Below are 26,019 nucleotides of genomic sequence, written 5' to 3'. Positions count from 1 at the left end.
ACTTGCTTATCTTTGCTTTTTTTAAATTTTATTTTTGGTGTTAGATTAAAAAAAATTATTGCCAAGACCTATGTCAAGGAGCTCACTACATATGTTTTCTTCTATGAGTTTTATCATTTCAGGTCTTATGTTCAAGTCTGAGCTGATTTTTCTGTATAGTGTAAGACAGTGTTCCAGTTTCATTCTTCTGGATGTGGCTCTCCAGTTTTCCCAACACCATTTATTGTAGTTACTGTCCTTACCCCAGTGTATAATTTTGGTTACCCTACTGTGATTTAATTGACAAGATATATGTGTTTATCTCTGGGCTCTCTATTCTGTTTATTCAACTATGTGTTTGTAGGCCAATATAATAACTGTTTTAATTACTATAGCTAGGAAACAGGGCTTGAAATCAGGGAGCCTGATACCTCCAGGTTTGTTCTTTCTCAAGACTGCTTTGGCTACCTGAAGTCTTTTGTAGTTCCATATAAATTTTAGGACTCTGTTCTATTTCTGTGAAAAATGCTACTGGAATTTTGATAGAGGTTGTGTTGAATCGACAGACTGCCTTGGGTAGTATGGACATTTTAACACTATTAATTCTTCCAATCCATGAGCACAAAATATCTTCCATTTAATTATATATTCTCCAGTTTCTTTCCTTGCTGTCTTGCAGTTTTCACTATACATGTTTTAACCTGTTTGGTTAAATTTACTTCTTCGTATTTTATTCTTTTGATGCAATTGTAAATGGGATTGTTTTCTTAATTTTGCTTTCTGATAGTTTGTTATTAGTGTATAGAAATGTAAAAGACTTTTGTGTATAGATTGTCCATGTGGCAACATTACTGAATTTGTTTATTGGTTCTAATAGTTTTTGGTTGGAGTACTTATGGTTTTCTACGTATAAAATCATGTCATTTGCAAATAGTGACAGTTTTACTTCTTCCTTTCCAATATGGGTACCTTTTATTTCTTTTTCTTGCCTAATTACTCTGGCTAGGACTCCCAATACCATGCTGAATAAAAGTGGCAAGAGTGGACATCCCTGTCTTGTTGCTAATCTTAAAGGAAAAACTTTCAGTGGGCTTGTCATATATGGCCTCTGTTATGCTGAGGTGTGTTCCTTCCATAGCTGCTTTGTTGAGTTTTTATCATAAATGGGTGATGAGTATTGTGAAGTGCTTTTCCAGGAGCTATCAAGACCATATGATTTTTTTTATCCTTCATTACGTTAATGTGTTGTATCACACAGACTGATCTGTGAATGTTGAGCCATCTTTGCACTCCAGAATAAGTCCCACTTGACATCATGTATGATCCTTTTAATTTATTATTGAAGTCAGTTTGCTAATATTTTTTTGAAAGTTTTTACATCTATATTCATTAGCGGTATTAACTTGTAATTTTCTTTTGGCATCCTTTTCTGGTTTTGGAATCAGGATCATTTTATTTAAAGCCTCACAAAATGAGTTTGAAGAATTCCCACTCCTTCTATTCTTTGGAAGGGTTTGAGAAGCAGAGGTAGTAATTCTTCATTGAATGTTTCATAGAATTCACCAGTGAACCTGCCTAGTCCAGGACTTTTGTTTGTTGGGAGGTTTCATTTATTTATTTATTTATTTATTTGTCTTTTTAGGGCTGCACTTGTGGCATATGGAGGTTCCCAGGCTAGGGGACGAACTGGAGCTGTGGCCGCTGGCCTACAACAGTCACAGCAATGTCAGATCCGAGCTGCATCTGCATCCTACACCACAGCTCACAGCAATGCTGGATCCTTAACCCACTGAGTGAGGCCAGATAGAACTGCATTCTTATAGATACTAGTCAGATTCGTTTCCACTGAGCCATGATGGGAACTCTCGCTGGGAGGTTTTTGATTATTGATTCAGTCTCCTTATTAGTAATCAGTTAGTTCAGATTTCTTTTTCTTCAAGATCCAGACTTGGTAGCTTAAAAATTTCTAGGAATTTGTCCATTTCTTTTAGGTTGTTCAGTTTGTTGGCATATAATTGTTCAAAGTAGTTTCTTAGGATCTGTTGTATTTCTGTGGTATCAGTTGTACTATCTCTCTTTATTTTTGATGTTATTTATTTGAATCCTCTCTTTTTTCCTTGTGAGTCTAGCTAATGGTTTTTTTGTTTGTTTGTTTGTTTGTTTTTGTTTTTTGTCTTTTTGCCATTTTTTGGGCCGCTCTGGTGGCATATGGAGGTTCCCAGGCTAGGGGTTGAATTGGAGCTGTAGCTGCCAGCCTACACCAGAGCCACAGCAATGGAGGATCTGAGCCACGTCTGTGACCTACACCACAGCTCACGGCAATGCCAGATAGTCAACCCACTGAGCAAGGGCAGGGATCGAACCCGCAACCTCATGGTTCCTAGTCGGATTCGTTAACCACTGCGCCACGACGGGAACTCCTAGCTAATGGTTTTTCAATTTTGTCTTTTCAGAGAATCAGATCTATTTTCCTCAGTCCTTTCTATTGCCTTTTTTCATTTATTTCTGCTCTCATCTTTGCTATTTTCCTCTTTCTAGTAACTTTGGGCTTTGTTCTTTTTTTTTAGTTCCTTGAAGTGTAAAGTAAGGTTTTTTGAGACTTTTCTTGTTTCTTAAGATATGTATTTATTGCCATGATCTTTCCTCTTAGAACTATTACTGTATTCCATAAACTTTGTTAGATTTCCATTTTCATTTGTCTCAATGTATTACCTAATTTCTCTTTTGATTTTTTCAACCCACTGGTTGTCTAAGGAGCATCCTGTTTAATTTCCACATATTTGTAAACTTTATAGTTTTTCTTCATGTAATTGATTTCTAGATTCATACCACTGTAGCTGGAAAAAATGCTTGATACAATCTCATTTCTTTTACATTTAATGAGACTTGTTTTACGGCCTAACATACAACCTATTGTGAAGAATATTCCATGTGCACCTGAAAAACATGTATTTGTTGTTTTTGAATAGAATGTTCTTTTTATATATCTGTTAAGCACATCTGGTCTGATGTGTCATTTTTAAGGTTGATTTTTCCTTACTAATTTTCTGTCTGGATGATCTATCCATGGATGTAAGTGTGGGACATTAAAGTCTTCTATTACTATTATATTGGTATCTATTTTTCCCTTTAGGGTTTGTTAATATTTGCTTTATATGTTTAGGCATTCTGATGTTGGATTAAAATATTTATAAATGTCATAGCTTCTTGTTGAATTGGCTCAGTATTATGTAATTCCTTCTTTGTCTCTTATTACAGTCTTTGAAAATTATTTTTTTCTGATAGAAGTATAGTTACCTCAGTTTATTTTGGTTTCCATTTTCATGGACTATCTTTTACCATCCCTTCACTTCTGAGTCATTGTGTATCCTTATATCTAAAGTGAGTCTGTTGTAGGTAGCATATAGATGGATTTTTTTTTGCAAGGGGGGGGTCCATTCATCCCCTCTATGTTTTTTAACTGGAGAAGTTAGTAAATTTAAAGCAATGATTGATAGGTAAGTACTTACCGCCATCATATTTGTTTCCTGGATGTTTTTGTAGCTCCTCTCTGTTCTTTATCCTTCTCTTACTCTTTCTTTGTAGTTTGAAGATTTTCTTTAGTAACATATTATATTGCTATCTTTCGTGTATTTACTATAGGCTTTTACTTTGTAGTTAGCCTAAGGCTTATAAATAAAAACTTATAGCAGTCTACTTTAGGTTGCTAACACTGTAAATATGATCCCATTCTAAAGTTCAGTGTTTTCTACTTTCCAGCCCAGTGTTTTCTGGTTTTATGTTACATTTTACATCTTTCAAACTTCTGTATCCATTAACTAATTATTATAACCTTAGTTAGTTTTATTACTTTTGTTTTTTTAATCTTCATACAGGCTTTATAAATGATTAATCCACTACCTTGCCAGTGATGTTTACTTTCAGATATTTTCCTGTTACTAATTAGTGTCCTTTTTTTTTTTCAGCTTATAAAAGTCCCTTTAATATTTCTTTTAAAGCTATTTTGGTGGTGATAAACTCCTTTGAGCTTTTATGTGTCTGAAAATCTCTTTATCACTCCTTCCACTCTGAATGATAACTTTGCTGGTTTGAGGATTCTTGGCTGGAGATTTTTTTCCTTTAACATTTTGAATATAATTGTGCCAGTGCCACCTGGCCTGTAAAGTTTCTGCTGACAAGTCTGCACATAGTCTTATGGGAGGGGGTCTCTTGTACCTAACTAATTGTTTTTTTCTTGCTGCTCTTAAGATTCTCTCCTTGTCTTTAATTTTTCACATTTTTATATGTGTCTTGTGTGGGTCTCTTTGGGTTTCTTTTTACTTGGAATTTCTGGGGCTTCCTGGATCAGGATGTCTGTTTCCTCCAGGTTAGGGAAGTTTTCAGCCATTATTTCTTCAAATAAGGAATCTGTCCCTTTCTCCTTCTGAAAGCTCTATAATGTGAATGTTAGTCCATCTGATGTTGTTCCTAAGTCCCTTAAGCTATCTTCACTTTTTTCTATTTGCTGCTCTGATTGGGCGAATTCCACTGCTTTGTCTTCAACTTCACTGATCCTTTCTTCTGTTTCCTCTAGTCTGTTGTCGAACTGCTCTAGACTATCTTTCAGTTGAGTTACTGTTTTTTAGCTCTGTGACTTCTATTCGTACTTTCATATATCATCAATCTTGGTGTTGATGTTCTCACTTTGTTCATATATCCTTTCAGTTTGTTCAGTATGTTTATAAGCATTGACTTTGAATTCTTCATCAAGTAAATTACTTATCTCTATTTCATTAAGGTTTTTTTTGCTGAGGTTTATCTTGTTCTTTCATTTGGATCATATTCCTTTCTTCTTCATTTTGTTTGACTCTCTGTTAGTTTCTATGCAGCTGATGAAACCACTTCTCCCAATCTTGAAGGAATGCTGGAGATGAAACTTGTTGTTCAACCCTGCCCTAGGTCTTGGTTGTCCCTTAAACTTTAATGCTTGTCTAAGCAGCCTATTATATTTTTAATAGCTCCCAGTAGTTAAATATGTACTGAGACCTATCAGAGTCCTAAAGAGGATAATCTTAGCATCAAAAATTAGGCTGATTGGAAGCCGGACCATCAGGCAGCAGCTCTTAAGAGTATACAAATATACACACTCTTGAGGGACTGCAAGAGTAAGCCCTTCTGGCCACCAGAGCCAAGTGATCTGGAGGTGTACCCTGGGAAGTTGCAAGAATCTGTCTTCTGACAAGTGTGTAATTCTTTTCTGTGAGATACTGATGAGCTGGAGCAAGACAGAGGAAAAGAGCCAAGAATGCATCTGTTTCTAGAGAGTAGCTCTGTAGGCCACCAGACATATGCCAAACGTGAAGCCTGCTCCTTAGGCCAAAGCTTGAGGAAAGCAAAGAGGCCTCTTTCACAGAAAACATGGCGGGGGTGGTGGAGGGGGGCTGCCCCAGTCTGCTGTCTGTGCAGTGCCTTAGGAATGGGACCTGGCCAAGAACTGTCTTTTCAACTGCCACATTACTTTGGAATGACCAGGAAAGCATGTCCCTGGCCACTAGAGCCAGCTGATCTAGGGGTAGCAGCCACAAAAATCAGGCTGCCAGATACCTGTGTAAAGCTCTCCTTGGGAGTACAATGCCACTGAGGAGTGTGGAAGAGGGGAGAGTACGGCCCTCCAAGGTCTCCAGAAGAGGTTATAATCAGTCCCTAGACACATGATTATTTAGAAGCCTGCCCCTCAGGCTGCAGCCATGACAGCTATGTAATAGGTCTCCTTCACAGGAAAACCAAGCTCTTGGGTCTGTGACTGCTGCTGTGCCTGGGAGGTGGTAGCTGAACTTGCTCTGCTGGTTATAACACATCTGGCACCAGTCCCATGCAATAGAGGTGTCCCCAGGCAGCAGCGACAAAAACTGGAGTACTTGACAAAGATATTGTCTCCTTTCTGACTCTTAACAGTTCCACTGGAGCAGGGACACAGGCCCCCCTGGCCTACAGAGCTAGGAAATCAAGAGGAGTCTCTTGGGTGGCAGCTTTAAAAATCAGGGCACCAGATGCATGTAGTAGCTCCTACCTGGGAGATACTTGTATTCTGGAGCACAGCAAAGGGAGAGTGCAAAAATGGCACCCACTAATCTCTGTCCCTGCAGAATGTTCCAGCTGTCTCCTAGATGAGTCTTCAATTGGATGCATGACCCTCAGGCTGATGATGCTTTAACATATGCAGGTGAGCCTCTTTCACTTAAGTCTAGGCAAGACAGGCTGCCTCTAAGCTGGGCCCTGGGGTGGGTGAGTCCTAGTGTATGGGCCTTTCAAGAGCTATTTCTCAGAATATTACAGGCTCATGGGTCTCAGGATGTGAACCCCAGTGCTTTTTGAAATGAGATGTTTTGAGGGCTTGTTTCTTAGAACTTCGGTGCCTGATGTGGGGTTTGAACACTTTGCTCCTCATGAGAATCTCCAGGTTTTGAGTTCCCTCCTGATTGTGAGTTGGTATGCCACCAGTGGAGGTTTATGGTGAGGCTGTTTCTGATTCTCTCCTACCCATTTCATGTGGTTTTCTTCCTTTTGCCTGATGTGTAGTCATCACTCAGCCAGGCTTGAGGTTTATTAGAGGAAACCATTCCATATGTAGCTGTACTCTGTGCACCCATGGGAGGAGGCAAATTCAGGATCTTCCTACGTCACCATCTTGAACTGTTCTCCCCAGATATTTTATTAAAAACATTTTATAGTTAAGAAACTTGCACAGAATGGTGAATGTGGAAAGAATTTGGTCATCTAGCTTAATCCACTCATCTTACAGATGAGAAGCTTTATTTCTAATTAGTAACTGTAAGCAAACTGAATGCCTAGAAAGCAAACAAAATCATATCATTAATTTTTAATAATATTTATAAAGAGAAGAATTTATTAAAATTACTAACTTCTATTAAAAGCACTTTTTTTTTTAACCAAGACCCATACTATTACTAACATTCGTGTATTAAAAATGACAATAAAAGATATGAAATTTAGGAAGGTTCTAAAGATATGGTAGAATTATACTTTCTTACAAGTATTAAGAAAATAATAAATACATTTGCTAGGTAATACATAAAAGAGGTAAAAGTAATGTGATCGAACATCTAATTAGCTTGAGCCTCTGAAAGCGCAACAGTTGTTGAAATCTTCCAGAGATTTTAAGATGCAATTTGATAGAGATTTTGGAGAGAAAACTCTTTGAAAGGGCCTGACCTTGATCATAAATAGATTTGATTTTTCTTATTGTTCCATGTTCTTGACAGAACAATGACACAAAGCTGAGTCTGCGGCATGCCTAAAGTCCACAAGGCTCTGACATTTGGCAGGAACACTCAGAGAACACTGCAGATGTACACGGTGTAATGTACATGAGGTTTTGGTGCCCACAGTTGGGAAAGTACTACATAAATCTATTAGTTAGTTATGGGGTCTTTTAGTCTAGGCCCTGGAGAGAAATTAAGAGTTGTTATAGTACTCTTAAGCCGAGCTTAGACTAAGATCAAATATTGCCTTTGAAATTCAGGTGATAAATATTATTTTTGTGGTAAGTAACTATATAATAATATATCTGAAAGATTACTTTGCTTGAAGTCAACAAAATTAATTTAAAGAAGAGTTGAACTATCATGAATATATAAAAAAATGATCACATATGACCTTATTAACTAGATCTTTCATTCCAACTTGCTTTTCTGTTTTCATGGGATTATCACCTAAAATAATTTTAGGTGATAATCCCATGAAAAACATTCAGTCATGGTGAATCATGAATAATAGGTCAAGGATTTTATCCTGAAGTTTATAAATTACTAAAAAAAGAACATAAGTTTCAGGGTTGGCCATCTATAAATCCTCAATATTTTAAAAAGAAATTTGTGTCCTTAATTTTTAATAAGTAAATATGTCTACTTTTTTATTTCTTAAGAAAGTTCTGATTTCTCACTATTGCTTATAAAGAGACATTTAAAACAATTATTCTTTTAGTCAATTTGGATTGTAGTTTTTAAAATGAAAAATGCATCACTGTATATAGTGCAAACTATATTGGTAGGCTTACTTTCATTTTTAGATTGTCTGAGTTTTGTTTTAAATTAACCTCAAAATAAAATGTTCAGATTATATGAATATAATTTCTGCCCATAGATTAAGAACAAAAACACTGAAACAATGGGCCTTGATTCAATTAATTCCTGATTAACCATTTCCATTCTGAGTTTCACTCAAAGCCAATTTTACTACACTAATAATTCTTTAATAGTTTCAAACTTTTCTGAAATTATTTTAGTAAAACAATGCATTTGGATAGAAACACGGTCATCTGCATTTAAAATCCTTCCAACAAACTTTAACATCATCTTGTGTTTTCATACCATTTTACAGACAAAGAAACTAAAGAATACAGAAGTAAAGATGATTTGCAGGTTAATTAGTGAGTGGTTCTCTATATCACCAATGAGCCAAGCACAGTTTTACACAACGGATATTCAATATATATTTGTGGACTGGTGGTACTGCTACATTTTCAAAAGTTTCCTTCTGAAGAACACTGATTCGCCCCAAATTTAATTTGATGCATTTAGTCTCAAATTAGTAAACATATATAGCTATGATGTATACAGTATGTCATTCTTCCAGAAATTATGTCAGCTAAAAATGATGAGTGTGATGTATTTATCTGTCTTTAATGATTATTTAGGAGGGAAAAAATGAACAAAGACTTAAATAGGTTCTTCACAAAAGAGGATATCCAAATGGCCAAAAAGTAAAAATAAAAAAAATAAAAAGTCATTCAACTTTATTAGTCATCAAGGAATGCAAATTAAAACCCAAATGGGGCAAAAAAAACCCCTAATGTCCATATACAGTAGAATGGAAAAAGAAATTTTGGAAATTATAAACAGAATACTAAACAGCAATTAAAAGTAATGAACTAAAATTACACAAAGTAAAATGTTTGACTTTTATAAATATAATGCAGGTAATTGTATAATTTTATTTATATGATGTTCAAAAACAAGTAAAGATAATCCATGGTGTTAGAAGCCAGGAAAGCAGTTACTCTTGGCAGCAGTGGGGTATAGGCGGAGGGGGTGGGAAGGGTGGTGACTGGAAGAAGACAAAAGGGGCCTCTGGGATGATAGTGATGCTGTTTCTTCATCTGGAAGTTAATAATATGAGTGTACTCACTATGAGAAAATTTATCAGGTTGTACACTTCTCTGTGTGAATGTTATATCTCAATGAAAGCTACCTAAAATACTGTAAACAAATGTTATGACAGAGATACAAAATGTGATCAGAGTAGGGACTGATTTTTACTTTAGGTCATTAAAGATATAATGGTATATGGAGAAAGTGTATTTAAATGGAGCCTTGGGGAGATGGGATTAAGATGGCGGAATAGAAGGACTGAAGCTGAACTTCTCTCCTAAAAACAACAAAATCCACAACTAAAGGCTGAGCAATCTTCAACCAAATGGACTGGAAACCTTCAAAAAGACATCCTACTCCAGAGTTCCCATCGTGACTCAGTGGTTAAGAATCCAACTAGGAACCATGGGGTTGCAGATTCAATCCCTGGCCTTGCTCAGTGGGTTGAGGATCTGGTGCGCTGTGAGCTGTGGTGTAGGTTGCAGATGCGGCTTGGATCCCAGGTTGCTGTGGCTGTGGTGTAGGCCAGTGGCTACAGCTCCGATTCGGTCCCTACCCTGGGAACCTCCATATGCCGTGGGAGCGGCCCAAGAAATGTCAAAAAGACAAAAAAAGAAAAAGATAAAAGATATCCTACTCCAGAAGACAAAGAGGACACCACATCAAGAGGTAGGAGTGGTGATTACATGATATAAGCAAACCCATACCTCCCAGGTGGGAAGCTCCACAGACTAGAAACTAACTGGTTCACACAAACTCACCTACAGAAGTGAGAGTTCTGAGCCCCACATCAATCTTCCATGTGTGGGGATCTGGCACTGCAAGAAAGAGCCCCTGGAGCATCTGGCATTGAAGGCCAGTGGGGCTTGTGTGCAGGAGCTCCAAAGGACTGGGGGAAATGGAGATACCATTCTTAAGAGGCGCACACAGACTTTCACGTGCACTGGGTCCCAGGACAAAGCAAAGTCTCCATAGGAATCTGGGTCAAACCTGACTGCAGTTCTTGGAGGACCTCCTGGGAGAACAGGGGTGAACGTGGCTTGTTCTGAAGGAAAGACACTGGAAGCAAAGCTCTCGGGAATATTCAGCAGCCAGCATGCCTTTCTCTGGAGGTGGCCATTTTGGGAAAATTTGGCCCCACCCATCAGTCAGTGCTGAGAAGCCCCAGGACAAACAACAATCCAGGTGGGATCACAGCCCAGTGCCTCAATAAACAGGCTACCTAAAGACTCCCTCAGGCACACAGCTGCCTCTAATTCCATCCAAAGACTAAGCCCCACCCACCAGAGGGATAGGAATCAGCTCCACCTACCAGTAGGCAGGCATCAGCCCCTTCCATCAGGAAGCCTACAGCAAGCCCCCATACTGACTTCAGCCACAAGGGGGGCAGACACCAGAAATAAGAGAGGCCACAACTCTATTATCTGTAAAAAGGTCACCACACCAAAAAATATAAAAATGAAAAGACAGAGAACTTTAACTCAGATGAGGGAGAAAGAAAAAAATCCCAGAAAATCAGCTAAGTAATGAGGAGATTCTTAGCCACCAGGAAAAAAACTTTAGATTGTTGATGCTGAAGATAATGCAAGATACTGGAAATAAACTGGAGGCAAAGATGGATAACTTACAGGAAACACTGAGCAAAGAGATACAAGATATAAAACATAAACAAGAAGAGATGCAAAATAAAATAACTGAAATAAAAAATTCATTAGAAGCAGCTAAAGCAGAATATAGGAGGCACAAGAATGACAAGCGAGGTGGAGAACAGATTAGTAAGAATTATGGACGCAGAACAGAAAAGAGAAAAAAGATTGAAAACACATGAAGAGAGTCTCAGAGAACTCTGGGACAATGTTAAACACACCAACATCTATATTATAGAGGTGCCAGAAGGAGAAGAGACAGAAAAAATACTCAAAGAGACAATATCCAAAAACTTCCCTAACAATAATAATAAACAAACTAACTTTACATCTAAAGCAGCTTGAGAGAGAACACACAAGACCTAACGTCAGTAGAAGGAAAAAAATCATAAAGATGAGAGCAGAAATCAATGAAACAGAAATGAAGAAAACCATAGAAAAGATCAATCAAACAAAAAACTGGTCCTCCGAAAAGATCAACAAAATTGATAAACCCTTAGGCAGACTTATCAAGAAAAAAAGAGAGAGGACTCAAATCAATAAAATTAGAAATGAAAAAGAAGTCACAATGGACATCACAGAAACACAAAGGATCATAAGAGACTACTATATGCAACTATGCGCCAATAAAACAGAAAACCTAGAAGAAATGGACAAATTCTTAGAAATGTACAAACTTCCAAGACTAAACCAAGATGAAATAGAAAAGATGAACGGACCAATCACAAGTTCTGAAATTGAAACTGTGATTAAAAAACTTCCAACAAACAAAAGTCCAGGACCAGATGGCTTCACAGGCCAATTCTATCAAACATTTAGAGAAGAGCTAACACCTATGTTTCTAAAACTATTCCAAAACATTGCAGAGGAAGGGATACCCCCAAACTCATTTTATGAGGCCACCATCATGCTGATACCAAAACCAGATAAAGAAGCCACAAAAACAAGAAAATTACAGGCCAATTTCACTGATGAATATCGATGCAAAAATCCTCAACAAAATACTGGCAAATTGCATTCAACAATACATTAAAAGGATGGTACATCATGATCAAGTGGGATTTATCCTAGGGATAAAAGGGTTCTTCAATATCTGCAAATCCATCAGTGTGCTATACCACATTAACAAACTGAAGAAGAAAAACCATATGGTCCTCTCAACAGACGCAGAAAAAGCCTTTGACAAAATGCAACACCAATTTCTGATAAAAACCCTTCAGAAAGTGGGCATAGAGGGAACCTACCTCAACATAATAAAGGCCATATATGACAAACCCACAAGGAACATCATTCTCAATGGGGAAAAGCTGAAAGAATTCCCGCTGAGATCAGGAACAAAACAAGGATGTCTGTTCTCGCCACTACTCTTCAACAGTTTTGGAAGTCCTAGCCACAGCAATCAGAGAAGTAAAAGAAATAAAAGGAATCCAAATTGGAAAGGAAGAAGTAAAACTATCACTGTTTGCAGATGACATGATGCTATACCTAGAGAATCCTAAACTCTACCACAAAACTGTTAGAGATCAACCATGGAATCTGGCAAAGTCACAGGATACAAAATTAATACACAGAAATTGACGGCATTTCTATACACTAACAATGAAAGATCAGAAAGAGAAATTAGGGAAGCAATCCTGTTTACCACTGCATCCAAAAGAATAAAATACCTAGGGGTAAACCTACCTAAAGAGACAAAAGACCTGTACCCTGAAAAGCGTAAGACACTGATGAATGAAATCAAGGATGACACAAATAGATGGAAAGACATACCATGACTTTGGATTGGAAAAGTCACTATTATCAAAATGACTGTACTACTCAAGGCAATCTACAGATTCCATGCAATCCTGATCAAATTACCAAGGACATTTTTTGCAGAACTCAAACAAAGTATTTTAAAGTTTGTTTAGAAGCACAAAAGACCCAGAATAGCGAAAGCCATCCTGAAAAAGAAAAATGGAGCTGGAGGAATCAGGCTCCCAGACTTCAGATGATACTACAAAGCAAATACATATCATCAAAACCACATGGTACTGGCACAAAGACAGAAATATAGATCAGCGGAACAGGACAGAAAGCCCAGAATTAAACCCATGCACCTACAGCCAACTAATCTATGACAAAGGAGGCAAAAATATACAATGGAGAAAAGACAGCTTATTCAAAAAGTGGTGCTGGGAAAACTGGACAGCCACATGTAAAAGAATGAAACTAGAACACTCCCGCACACCATACACAAAAATAAACTCAAAACGGATTAAAGACCTAGATATAAGACCAGACACCATAAAACTCTTAGAGGAAAACATAGGCCAAACATTCTCTGACATAAACAACAGCAACATCTTCTCGGATCCACCTCTTAGAGTCATGACAGTAAAACCAAAAATAAACAAATGGGACTTAATCAAACTTAAAAGTTTCTGCACAATAAAGGAAACCCTGAACAAAACGAAAAGACAACCCACAGAATGGAAGAAAATCTTTGCAAGTGAATCAACTGACAAGGGATTAATCTCCAAAATTTAGAAACACCTTCTGCAGCTCCATACCAAAAACAAACAAACAAACAAACAAACAACCCCATCAAAAAATGGGCAGAAGATCTAAACAGACAATTCTCCAAAGAAGACATACAGACGGCCAAAAACCACATGAAAAGATGTTCAACATCACTGATTATTAGAGAAATACAAATCAAAACCATTATGAGGTACCACCTTATACCAGCCAGAATGCATTCATCAAAAAGTCTACAAACAGTAAGTGCTGGAGAGAGTGTGGAGAAAAATGAACCCTAGTACACTGTTGGTGGGATTGTAAATTGGTGCAACCACTGTGGAAAACAGTATGGAGATTCCTTAGAAAACTAAAAACAGAACTATTATTTGATTCAGCAATCCCACTCCTGGCCATCTATCCAGAGAAAACCATGACTCGCAAAGACACATGTACTCTGATGTTCACTGCAGCACTATTTACAATAGCCAAGACATGGAAACAACCTAAATGTCCATCGACAGAGGAGTGGATCAAGAAGATGTGGTACATATACACAATGGAATATTACTTAGCCATTAAAGGGAACGAAATACCAGCATTTTTAGCAACATGAACGGACCTAGGAATTATGCAAAGTGCAGTCAGCTATACAATGAGACACCAACATCAAATGCTTTCACTGACATGTGGAATCTGAAAAAAGGACAGAATGAACTTCTTTGCAGAACAGCTACTGACTCACAGACTTTGAAAAACTTATGGTCTCCGGAGGAGACAGTTTGGGGGGTGGGGAGATGCGCTTGGGTTGTTGGATGGAAATGCTATAAAATTGGGTTGTGATGATCACTGTACAACTACAAGTATAATAAATTCATTGAGTAATAAAAAAAATGGAGCCTTAAAAAGCAAGTAGAATTAATCATATGGGTGTTAGTGTGGGAGGGGGGTGAGGCAGATATACTTCATTTTGAGGAAAGAATGTGAATAAAAACTGAGAAGGCAGGGAGTGCTTTTGGAATTTTAAGAAGTTCAAAATAGCTAAGGTTTAGGATGAACCATGGGGATAAATGGAGAACAAAATATATACAAAATATATACAAGGTAAGGCCAAAATGTTGGATTATTGAAGAGTCTGAAAAGAACTGCTGCCACATACTGAGGGCTATGTTTCAAGCATTTAGATAAATGTTACATATACACAGTTTTAAACTTTAATAAAAAGAGTATGGTATTTTTACATTTCACAAAGGAATAGCAAGCAAACTGGCACTAAAGATTAAGAATCTGTCTATGGCTACAAAACCCAGTAAGCTTAAAATTAGGACACAGATATAAATAGTTCCAAAGTCTGATCTTTCGCTACTATGTAATTAATTCTGCCTTCCTCTGAAAAAATAAAAGATTTTAGACTTATTCTGTAGCAATAGAAAATATCCAATATAATTGCGAAAGAATCTTTTTCATAGTATATGCTTTTTATAGACTATTTTTTGTCTTTTTAGGGCTGCACCTGTGGCACATGGAAGTTCCCAGGCTAGGGGTTCTGTCAGAGCTGCAGATGCTGGCCTACACCACAGCCACAGCCATGCCAGATCTGAGTTGCATCTGTGACCTACATTGCAGCTCACAGCAATGCCGGATCCTTAGCCCACTATGCAAAGCCAGGGGTCGAACTCACGTCCTTATGGATACTAGCTGAGTTCACTACTTTTTTTTTTTTCTTCTCTCAGACTTTTATCTGAGAAAAACGGCTGAATTTTCAGTAAGAAGTTTTATATCATTTAAACTTACCCTAGTCTGATAACATTCTCCAGCAGTAGCCCTGCAGAGTAACAGCCCATACACCCAGTTCAGCCGCTGGCCACCAGAAAAAACGTAACACAGCTGGAGCTCCCTCAAAGCCTCATCCCCAAGAATCACTGTTTGTCTTGCATGGTTCATTCTACATAAGATGCCAACTACTGGCTGTATCTGACCTGTGTTGGACCTTGTCCACTCTGAAAAACTTTCTCCTTTGAGGGGGTGAAAAGGTGGGAAAAACGAGTTGTTAAAAAGATCATATGTAAGTATCTCAACTTTGCGGCTGCTTGAGACAGTGGATATCAGTTGGGGCAAACAACAGACTAATCAAACAGCAAAGCTGGGAAATAAGATCTCCAAAGAAGCTTCAAAAAACTCCAATATACAACTGCGAATCTAGAAGGCCATCCATATGCAAAGAACTGTGTGCATTTAAAGACCCAAGAAGTCCCTACACTTTAACTTCTTGCTAAACCTGAGTCTATGCAAAAGCAGGAAGTGAAGGCTAAGGAAGAGTTGACTAAGTGTTTATGGTTCACCCCAACATACACACAGAACCCTTTGGCAAAGACTGATTTATTGGTTCAGGGTATTTAAGGACTCTCCAAACAATAGCTGATCATTAAGCAAAATGAGTAGAGACTTCAATGGCAAGACAAAAATATGAGAGAATTCATCAGTAGCAATCTGGTCCTACTGTATAGCACCGGAAACTATATTTTGGCTTAAATGAAAGGACACTAAATAGTAATTTGAAACCACATGAAGAAATAAAGAATGCCAAGAACACCATTAATGGTAATTATATAGTTAAACATAAAATACAGTCTAAATGAATTTTTTGTTTGTAACTTCTTTATTCGCCTGATCTAAAAGACAACTACATACAGCATCAAATATAAATCTGTGTTGGATGGGTACACAATGCATAAGATGAATGGGGTGGGGGAGATAGAGATAGGAAACAGCAAAAGTGTTCATTTACTTTTGAAATTAAGTTGGTATTAATCCAAATAAGTGTTAACATATTAGGATTAACTGTGGGAGTCTCCGGTACAACCACAGAATAAAAAAATTAATATATGTATATATAAGACATATGGGATTTAAAATGGTTTGCTAGAAAATGCCCATTTAACACAAAACAAGTCAGAAATGAGGGAACTGAGGAACAGCCATAAAACATATAGAACATAAATACAAAAATAGCAATGTAAATTCTATCTAATCAGTAGTAGTTATATTACATGTTAATGGATTATACTTCCTAATGAAAAGGCAAGGAAAGGCAGAATGGATTTAGAATAATAAATGATCATGATATCACTTAATGTGGAATCTAACACACGACATAACCATGCAAGAAAAAAAAATTCATGAAAGAAAGATAGATTAATAGATATAGAGAACAGACTTGTGGTTGCCATGGGAAGTGGAGGAGAGGGGGAGGGAAGGAATGGGAGTTTGGGATTAGCATAGGCAAACTATTATATATAGGACTGGTAAACACCAAGTTCCTACTGTATAGCACTGGAAACTATATTCAATATCTTTTGATAAATCATAATGGAAAAGAGTATGAAAAATTGAGTCACTATGCATAGCAGAAATTAACACAACACTGCAAATCAACTATATTGTAATAGAATCTTTTAAAAAGGGAGTTCCCATAGTGGTGCAGTGGTAATGAACCCAACTAGTATCCATGAGGATGTGGGTTTGATCCCTGGCCTTGCTTAGTGGGTTAAGGATCCAATGTTGCCATGAGCTGTGGGGTAGGTCACAGATGTGGCTCGAATATGGTGCTGTTAAGGCTGTGGCACAGGCCAGCAGCTACAGCCCCAATTCAACCCCTAGTCTGGGAACTTCTACATGCTGTGGGTGTGGCCCCCCACCCAAAAAAAGACAAAAAAACAAGAATTAAAAAAAGGAACCAATATATGATCAAACTATATGTCACACATCACACATATATTTTATTCAATGACACACACAGGATGAAAGTTAAAAAAAAAAAAAAAAACCAAAAAGATAGCATGCCAAAAGTAACCAAGAGAACTGAAATGCCTATGTTACTAACAGGAAAAAATACTTTAAGACATAACTATTTCTAGAGACAAAGAAAAACATCATTTCATGATAAATGGGTCAATCCATCAAGAAGATGTAACAGTCATAACCTGTTATGCACCTAACAACAGAGGTCAAAATACATAAAACAAAAATAGACAAAAGTGAAAAACATATAAACAGACAATTCAACAATAATAATTGGAGATTTCAATACTTCACTTTCAATAACAGATAGAACTAATAAGCAGAAGACATACAAGGAAATATATAACAAAGAACAGTATAAACCAACTAGAAATAGCTGACATCTATAAAACTTCACTACCTAGTAACAGCAGAATATACATTCTTCTAAGTGTACATGCCATATTATCCAGGACAGAGCATATGATAGGCTATAAAACAAGTCTCAATACATTTAAAAGGAATAAAGTCATACAAAGTATTTTCCCCAACTATAATGGGATGGAATGAGAAATCAAAATCTGAAGGAAATGGGAAATTCACAAATTTGTGCAAATTAAAAATAGGTAAAAGAAGAAATCATAAGAGAAATTAGAAAATACTTGGAGAAGAATAAAAATAAAAGCATACATCAAAACTTATGGAATGTAGTGAAAGCAGAGCTTAGAGGAAAATTTAGACTGGCATGTGCTTACATTAAAAAACAAGAAAAGTCTCATATGTACAATCTTCCATGTTAAGAAACTAGAAAAGTAATAGGAAACCAAACCTAAAGCAGGCAGAAGAGAGGAATAATAAGGATTAGAGTAGAAACAGATAAAATAAGAAATAGAAAAATAATGAAAAAAATTTAACAAAGCAAATAATTGATTCTTTGAAAAGTGTAAAAGTGATAAACCATTAGCTAAACTGATCAAGATAAAAAAACAGAGGACTCAACCAAAATCAAGAATAAAACAGGGATATTACCACCAACCTTACAGAAATAAAAGGGACTATAAGAGAATACTATGAAAAACTATATGCCGACAAGTTGGATAACCTACATAAATACACAAATTCCTAGAAAGACACAAACTACCAAAATGGACTCAAAAAAGAGTAAAATAATCTGATCTACAAAAAAGATTTAATTAGTAATTCTAAAAGTATCCACAAAGAAAAGCCCAGGTCTAGATGGCTTTTCTGGTAAATTCTATCAAACAGTTAAAGGCTAAGAGCAATCCTTCATAAACTCTTACATAAAAATTGAAGAGGGAATACTTGGCCAAACTTACCTATTTCCAGAGACAAAGACATCAAAGAAAGGAAAATATAGACTATGGTTACATAATCCCTTATGATTACAGATGCAAAAATCCTTAGCATAATACTAGTAAACTGAGTCCAGCAGCATATATAAGGATTACATCATGACCATGTGTGACTTATCCCAGGAGTACAAGATGGATTCAAGATACAAAAATCAACATAATATACTGTATTAATCCCATAAGAAAAAAAATCTGACATGATCATTTCAACAGATGCATAAAAAGCATTTGACAAACTTCAATATCCAACAATCTGATAAAAGAATGTATGTTCCTCAATCTGATAAAGGTAACCTATGGAAAAACCACAGCTAACATCATGGTTATGAAGAAACACTGAAGGCTTTCCCGTTCAAACCAGGCAAAAGACAAAGAAGTCTGTGCTCACCATTTCTATTCAAAACTATACTGGTGATTCCAGGTGAGCAACCAGGCAAGAAAGTGGAATAAAAACCAAGAGGTTGTGGGTTCGAGCCCTGGCCTCGCTTCTTGGGTCAAGGATCCGGCATTGCCATGAGCTGTGGCCCAGGCTGGTGCTGTAGCTCCAATTCAACCCCTAGCCTGGGAACCTCTATATGCCATGGGTGCGGCCCTAACAAAAAACAAAAAACAAAAAACAAAAACAAAAACAACAAAAAAAAACACATCACACATACACAATTAATGACAACAGAAAAATTAAAAGATCAAAAGAATCTTATTCCCTAAAATACTAAGTAGATTTTAAAAATAAGGGATTTGGAGAGAATATTTGTGTACTAGGAAACATTGTAGCCCAAGCTGTTAAGGTTATAAATCTGAACATTTGTGAAACTACCCAGAATGAAAGCAAAGAGATTTTTAGGAATGCTAAAACAGGCTATACATAATTTAGTAGAAATCCACTTAAGATTAATGCTTGTGTTTCTCTATCATGCAGCAGGAAAAAGCAGCAGGAACTGTGGTTGCTGCTGTCTCTGTCCCTAAGTGTTTGCAAACACAAGAGTTCTGAGATTGGTTCATTTCACCAGCATCTTCTGCTGGTCAGATTTTAAGATCATGAACAATTTTAAGATTAAAAACTTTAGAAACATAATAACATAAATGTCTAAAACAAAATGACAAAAATAGTAAAAACAAAAGTATGGAGAAATACATACACACACACATACTAGACATATCCAGAATGGGTTGCAAATATTGATATCAAAGGAGAAATTGAGACAAAATACATTTAAAATGACAGGATCATTTTTTGGTGAAATACGCAAAAGTGACAATAAAAATATATAATCATGAAAGTTTTCTAACAGCCCCAAGACCTGTGGGAATCATTAAAAATACTATGAGCAACTGTAAGAAACATCACTTTTTTAAGAGATTAACAAACAATTTATGTTCCACTAACTGAACAAACAAAAGCATAAGGATTTTTTGCAAATTTTTTGAAAATCATAGGAAAGTGGATTTAGTGCTTACCAATACACAGTGTGAATAAAGAGAATGTCCAAAAATATTTATAAAAACTGAAAATGTTTTAGGCTGAAAGTAAACTTCGAAAAATACAAAAAAATCAGAAACCAAATGAGCTATATTCTTTGGTTATGATATAATAAAACTAGAAATTAATAAAGTGTAAAACAAAATGAAAAAACCCCCACTCCCTCAAGCTTAAGAAAAATTAAAAAAAAAAAACACTCCTATTTTGTGTCAAAGAAGAAATCAAAGTTACAACTGCACACTATTAAAAAATAATGGTAATCATAACAAATCCTATCCATAACTAAAGAATACAGCCAAAAATATAAGAGGTAAATTTATAGATATAAATGTTCTTACCTTCAGTATGAAAAGAATGAGGAGTTCCTGTTGTGGCTCAGTGGAAAGGAATCTGCCTAGTATTCATGAGGTCGCAGGTTCAATCCCTGGCCTCGCTCAGTGGGTTAAGGACCCGGTGTTGTCGGGAGCTGTGGTGTAGGTCTCAGATTTGTCTCTTATCTGAGGTTGCTGTGGCTGTGGTATAGGCTTGCAGCTGTAGCTCCGACTGGACCTCTAGCCTGGGAACCTCCATATGCTACAGGTGTGGCCCTAAAAAGCAAAATAAATAAATAAATAAATAAATAAGAAAACCAATAAAAATAAACTGCGGCTAAGTATAATTTGAAAAAAAGAGAAAAATTCAAAGGAATTAAATCAGAAATATGAAAATATAACAGATAACGAAGTTATTCAATTTGTGAGAGAATAGTATATGTATTTCCATGCCAACATATTTGAAAATCTGAATGAATTGCAGGAAAAAACAATTACCAAAATTGAGTAATGAAGTAAAAAAAATCTAACCAAAAAACCCCCACAAAAAATTGTCAAAGAATTACCTCCAGCAAAAGCTCCAGGCCTAGATGGTATTATGATTGAATTCTTTAAAACTTTCAACAACAAATAAGCCCCCTGCTATAAAAACTGTTCCAGAGGACATAAAATTAGAGAAAGAGTTCCAATTTATTTACAAAGCTGGCCTAACCCTGATATCAAAACCTGACAAAGACAGCACAAAAAAAGAGCATTACAGACCAAATTCACTTATGAATACACATACAAAGATACTAAAAAATACAGTTGAAAGAAAAATTCAACAATATGCCAAAAGATTACACATCTTGACATGAAGAAGACATTCATTCTGGGAATAAAAAAAGTTTATATGAGATAATTACTTTATATATCATATCAATAGGTCAAAGAAGCAGCACAGAATAATCTTAACAGATACCCAAAGAGCATTTGATGAATTTCAATATCTATTTATCATAAGCAAATATTGTCTTGGTCAATTATAAATGACATCCTTAACATCAAAGAACTGTGAGAAGAAATGATGCCTATCACTGCTATTATTTAAAATCAGAAGGAAAGTCAATCAGATGTAATTAAAGAGAATGAGGAAGACGCACAGGATAAACTCTACCCAGAGGAGTCAAAAGTAACAACTGAAAAATTAGAATTAAACAAACTCCGGTAAATACAAAATGTGCAAAATTAATATGAGAAGTCTATAGACACCCTACAAACCAAACCAATAATAAAATAAAATAATAAATCAAAAGTAAAATATATTTTTCATAATATAAATACCATAATCAAAATCTGCAAGGAATATACTTAAGGAAAATAAATGGACTTATTTGAAGGAAAAATAATGAAAACTTTACTGAAGGGCATGAGAAAGATGTTAATTAAGAAATATACTTCTTGAAGACTAATGCAGTTATGAATGTCTCATTAAAGCACTCAGGACATATCCCAACATGCACAGAGTCCCTCAGCAAAGGCTGAGAGACTTATTAGATCAAACCTTTAAGGAAAGCTCTCTCTAATAATTAGCTGACCATTAAGCTAATCAAGCACAGACTTCAGTGACTACTCATGCCAAACAATATAGACTTACGGAATTAGTTCAATAAAATCACTAAACAAACAAGAGCAACAACATACAACAATTACAAATTCTAGGCATCCACCCAAAAGAAGTAAAAACATATAAAAGCTTGTTCATGGCAACATCGTTCACAAGAGCCAAAAAGTGGAAACAACTCAAATACCCATTAAGAAATGAGGGGATAAACAAAATGTAGTTTATCTAAACAACAGAATATTTTTCAAGCAAAAAAGTGATAAAGTACTAATACATGCTATACCATGAAAGAACCTTGAAAACATCATGCTAAGTGAAAGAAGCCAGACTCAAAAGGCCACATGCCATCATATGTGATTCCATTTACATGAAATGTCCAGAAGTGGCAAATCCATACAGACAGAAAGTACATTAGTGGTTGCCAGAGGCTGCAAGGAGGGGAAAGAGGTATAGAGTTTCTTTGGGGGATGAGGAAAATGTTCTGGAATTAGATAATAGTGATGAATGTACAACTTTTTGAACATATGAAAAATCACTGAATCATACAATTTAGAGGAGCAAATGTATGGTATGTGAATTATATCAATAAATGTTTAAAAAACAAAAACAACAAACAAACAAACAAAAAAAAGAAATATACTTCTAGCTCTGAAGTTAATTTTTCGAAAATAAATTTTCACATTTAATGCATCCTGAATCAAAATTCCTTTGAGGTTTCCCTTTTAAAAAGAAGAGTGATTCCAAACTTCACATGAAAAAAATTAATTGGTATGAAAGTAAAATCATGGAAAGTTTTGAAAAAGAAGGATAATGAAGAAGATTGGTCCCACCAGCCTTTTTGTTTTGTTTTGCTTTTTCTAGGGCCACTCCTGAGGCATATGGAGGTTTCCAGGCTAGGGGTCGAATTGGAGCTACAGCTGCTGGCCTATGCCAGAGCCACAGCAACGCGGGATCCAAGCTGCGCCTGTGACCTGCACCACAGCTCATGGCAATGCCGGATCCCTAACCCACTGAGCAAGGCCAGGGATCGAACCACAACCTCATGGCTCCTAGTTGGATTCGTTAACCAATGAGTCACGACGGGAACTCCCCCACTAGCTTTTTAAACCTTTAATAGCTAAAATACTTAAAAATGTTATGGTATTGGAATAAGAACAGAAAATACAAAGGAAACTGAGTCCAAAGACAAGAAAATTGAGTTCAAAAGCCTTTAGTAAGATAAAAATTACATTATAGGTTAGTATTTTGAAAAAAATTATCAACAAATAAGACTGGGGTAATTAATTAACCACTTAGAAAATATTAAAATTAGTTCCTTATCTTATGGCATTTACCAAAGTAAATGTAAATATTTAGGCATATGGACTAAAGGCTTTTTATGTGAAAAATGAAATAAGTAATATCTAGGAGAAATACATGAATCTTCAGCTGCCAGTGACATGGGTAAGTTCTTTCTAAATATAACAGCAATGTCATAAGCTGCAATAAAAATAGGCAATAGTCTACTGATAAAAAGTTCAAATTAAAATATAAGCAGCAATCTTGAAAAATTATATTTTAATAGAGTTAATTTCCTTAATATATAAAAGTACCTAAGTCAGCAGTTCCAACTGTAATAATCTACACTAAATTACATAGTCAAGAATGTTTGCTACAGTGTCATTTGTTATTTCCCCCATTTAAGAATTGTGTAACCATGGGGTCAAATTTGGTTAAACACTAATAAAAACATATACATGAAACGAAGGCATTAGAGTAAGTAAAAAGAAATAATAAGCCGAAATGATTATTTTTAGGTAGAGAGATTACTGGCATTAGTTTTCTTTTTAATACATTTATGACTGCCCAAACTTTCATGATGAATACACATTACCTTTACAATTATAAAAATAAAACACATTAATCATCATTTTCATAAATGTACGTGATTATTAGACTTCAAAAGTTTCAACAAATATAGAAGTTCACAATGGTTTGTAAATCAAACTGTCTTTGCATGTGGAAAGTCCCTTAAACCTTTTGGTTCTATTAATATCTGAAAGCATAAAAATACAATTAAAAGAAACCTATACTGTCTTAGATCACGTCTTCATTTTTTCTCTCATAGGAATTTTGATTTTAATGACTATTAAAGAGATTTGATTTTCACAGATATATCTAAACATCATTGCAATGAGTAGGAATAGCTTAAAATACAGGTACATTTCATAAGAATATTTAGAACAGAATCAATTTAAGATCTGTTACTCCATGTTAAATTTTTATTCAGAAAACTTGATTAAGGCACTCTGAATTGGAAGATTCTAAAAATCTAAAAGGCCTTGAGAAAAGGACAAAATTTCTCTAAATATCTTTACTGGCAGGAACTATTATTTTGTGTCAACCGAATTTTCTCTTCTGATTTAAAATTCTTGTTCTTAAAAAAAAAATACATAGCTATACTCCATTTGCTTTTTTTTCTGTCTTTTTCAGGGCTGCACCCTCAGTATATGGAGGGGTCCCAGGCTAAGGGGTCCAATTGAAGCTGTTGCTCCCGGCCTACTCCAGAGCCACAGCAATGCCAGATCTGAGCCACGTCTGCGACCTACAACACAGCTCCCGACAACGCTGGATCCTTAACCCACTAAGCGAGGCCAGGGATCAAAACTGCAACCTCATGGTTCCTAGCTGGATTCGTTTCCACTGCACCACAATGGGAACTCCATTTTACTTTCTCTACATAATTGCAAAATTTTAAAGTAGCTATTTCCTAATGAGTTGATTTACTTTTTGCCTGTCTCTAATCTTTATACAGTTTTTATATCTCTCAAGTTATTTAAACCCACATAGCAAATTATGGTTTTAGACAGTGTACAATCAAATAAGAGAACAGCTAAAGCTACCATGTGCTGTAATTCCGTGGAAACACAAACATACTTTTTTCTTAGCACATGGCCTGCTGTTAATAGATGTTATTGTGCTGTGTTTCTTACAACATTCATATTATTTGTATGCATGTATACTAAATGTATATAAATAAGTTCATACATCGTGCAGCTTACTTACTCACAATAAGTGCGAGTCCTTGCCAATTTTAGTTCTAACTACTTATCCAACCTATTCCATCCACTCAGCATGATATCACTCAAATTTACCAAGTTTACCTTCTCACCTAATAAGAACTACTCACGGAATCTGAGTTCTAGCCTTTTTGGGACACTGGAAGAGTCACCTAACTTCTTTGAATTTTAATGTTTCATCTTTACAACAGGGATAGGGGTGTATCAAAGACTTATAAAGTCTTATAACACTGAAATTTTATTATCAAGGTCAAGGACCAGATTCCATTCTAATCATTCATAATATTAAATCAGTGCCTACTAAGTGAAAACACCACATAGAGTAGTACAACAGTAAATAAAATATTCTTTTTTATTTATTTTTATTTTTCCTTTTTAGGGCCATACCTAGAGCATGTAGAAGTTCCCAGGCTAGGGATTGAATTGGAGCTGCAGTTGCAGCCTGCGCCACAGCCACAGCAAGGCCAGATTCAAGCCATGTCTGTGACCTATACCACAGCTCACAGTTGGATCCTTAACCCACTGAGTGAGGCCAGGGATCAAACCCACATCTTCAAAGTTACTAGCTAGGTTTGTTACCGCTAAGCCACAACAGAAACTCCAAAATAAAATATTCTTATTAAAATGTTTTATAAAGTAAAATACCTAGACTCAGAGTACTATAGTATAGCACTATACTGATTAAAGACAATCATTAGTATAATTCTTTCAAATTCTATGAACAGACTGGTATTTTTTTTCCTATTCAGATTATTATCAAGAATTTCCCTTATCTGCTACTTCCTTTTTAAACTCTAGTCTAAGTTACTTCCTTTTATCTCAGTTGCTTGCTACTGAACTGCAAATTAATTGTTCAAAACTGTAGCTCCTGTAGTTCCTGTTGTGGCTCAGCTGTTAACAAACCCAGCTGGCATCCATGAGGATGCGGGTTCGATCCCTGACCTCACTCAGTGGGTTAAGGATCTGGCGTTGCCCTGAGCTGTGGTGTAGGTCACACACACAGCTTGGATTCCACGTTGCTGTGGCTGTGGTACAGGCCAGCGGCTACAGCTCCGATTTGACCCCTAGCCTGGGAACCTTCATATGCCGCAGGTGCAGCCCTTAAAAAAAAAAAAAAAAGACCAAAAAAACCCCCAAAAA

General features: G+C 36.1%; 1 protein-coding gene across 4 annotated transcripts in view; it reads right to left on the bottom strand.

Moving 5' to 3' along the window:
• Positions 1-26,019, bottom strand: part of RFX7 (regulatory factor X7) — a 137,032-nt gene that overhangs the window by 20,139 nt on the left and 90,874 nt on the right. Inside the window, exon 1 of one of the 4 annotated variants that reach the window (XM_021094860.2) lies at positions 3,489-4,912. The exons of the other annotated variants lie outside the window; for them this stretch is intronic. The gene's annotated coding sequence lies outside the window, so the exon portion shown is untranslated. Of the gene's footprint in view, positions 1-3,488; positions 4,913-26,019 lie in introns of those variants that run through there. 4 annotated transcript variants of the gene reach the window in all.

Source organism: Sus scrofa, chromosome 1 (genome assembly GCF_054392235.1).
Source record: "Sus scrofa isolate SSC_HxYL_T2T_F1_AM1 chromosome 1, Sscrofa_HxYL_maternal_Yorkshire_Landrace_v2.0, whole genome shotgun sequence".
Taxonomy (NCBI): Eukaryota; Metazoa; Chordata; class Mammalia; order Artiodactyla; family Suidae; genus Sus; species Sus scrofa.
This window is presented reverse-complemented; position numbering and strand designations above follow the sequence as displayed.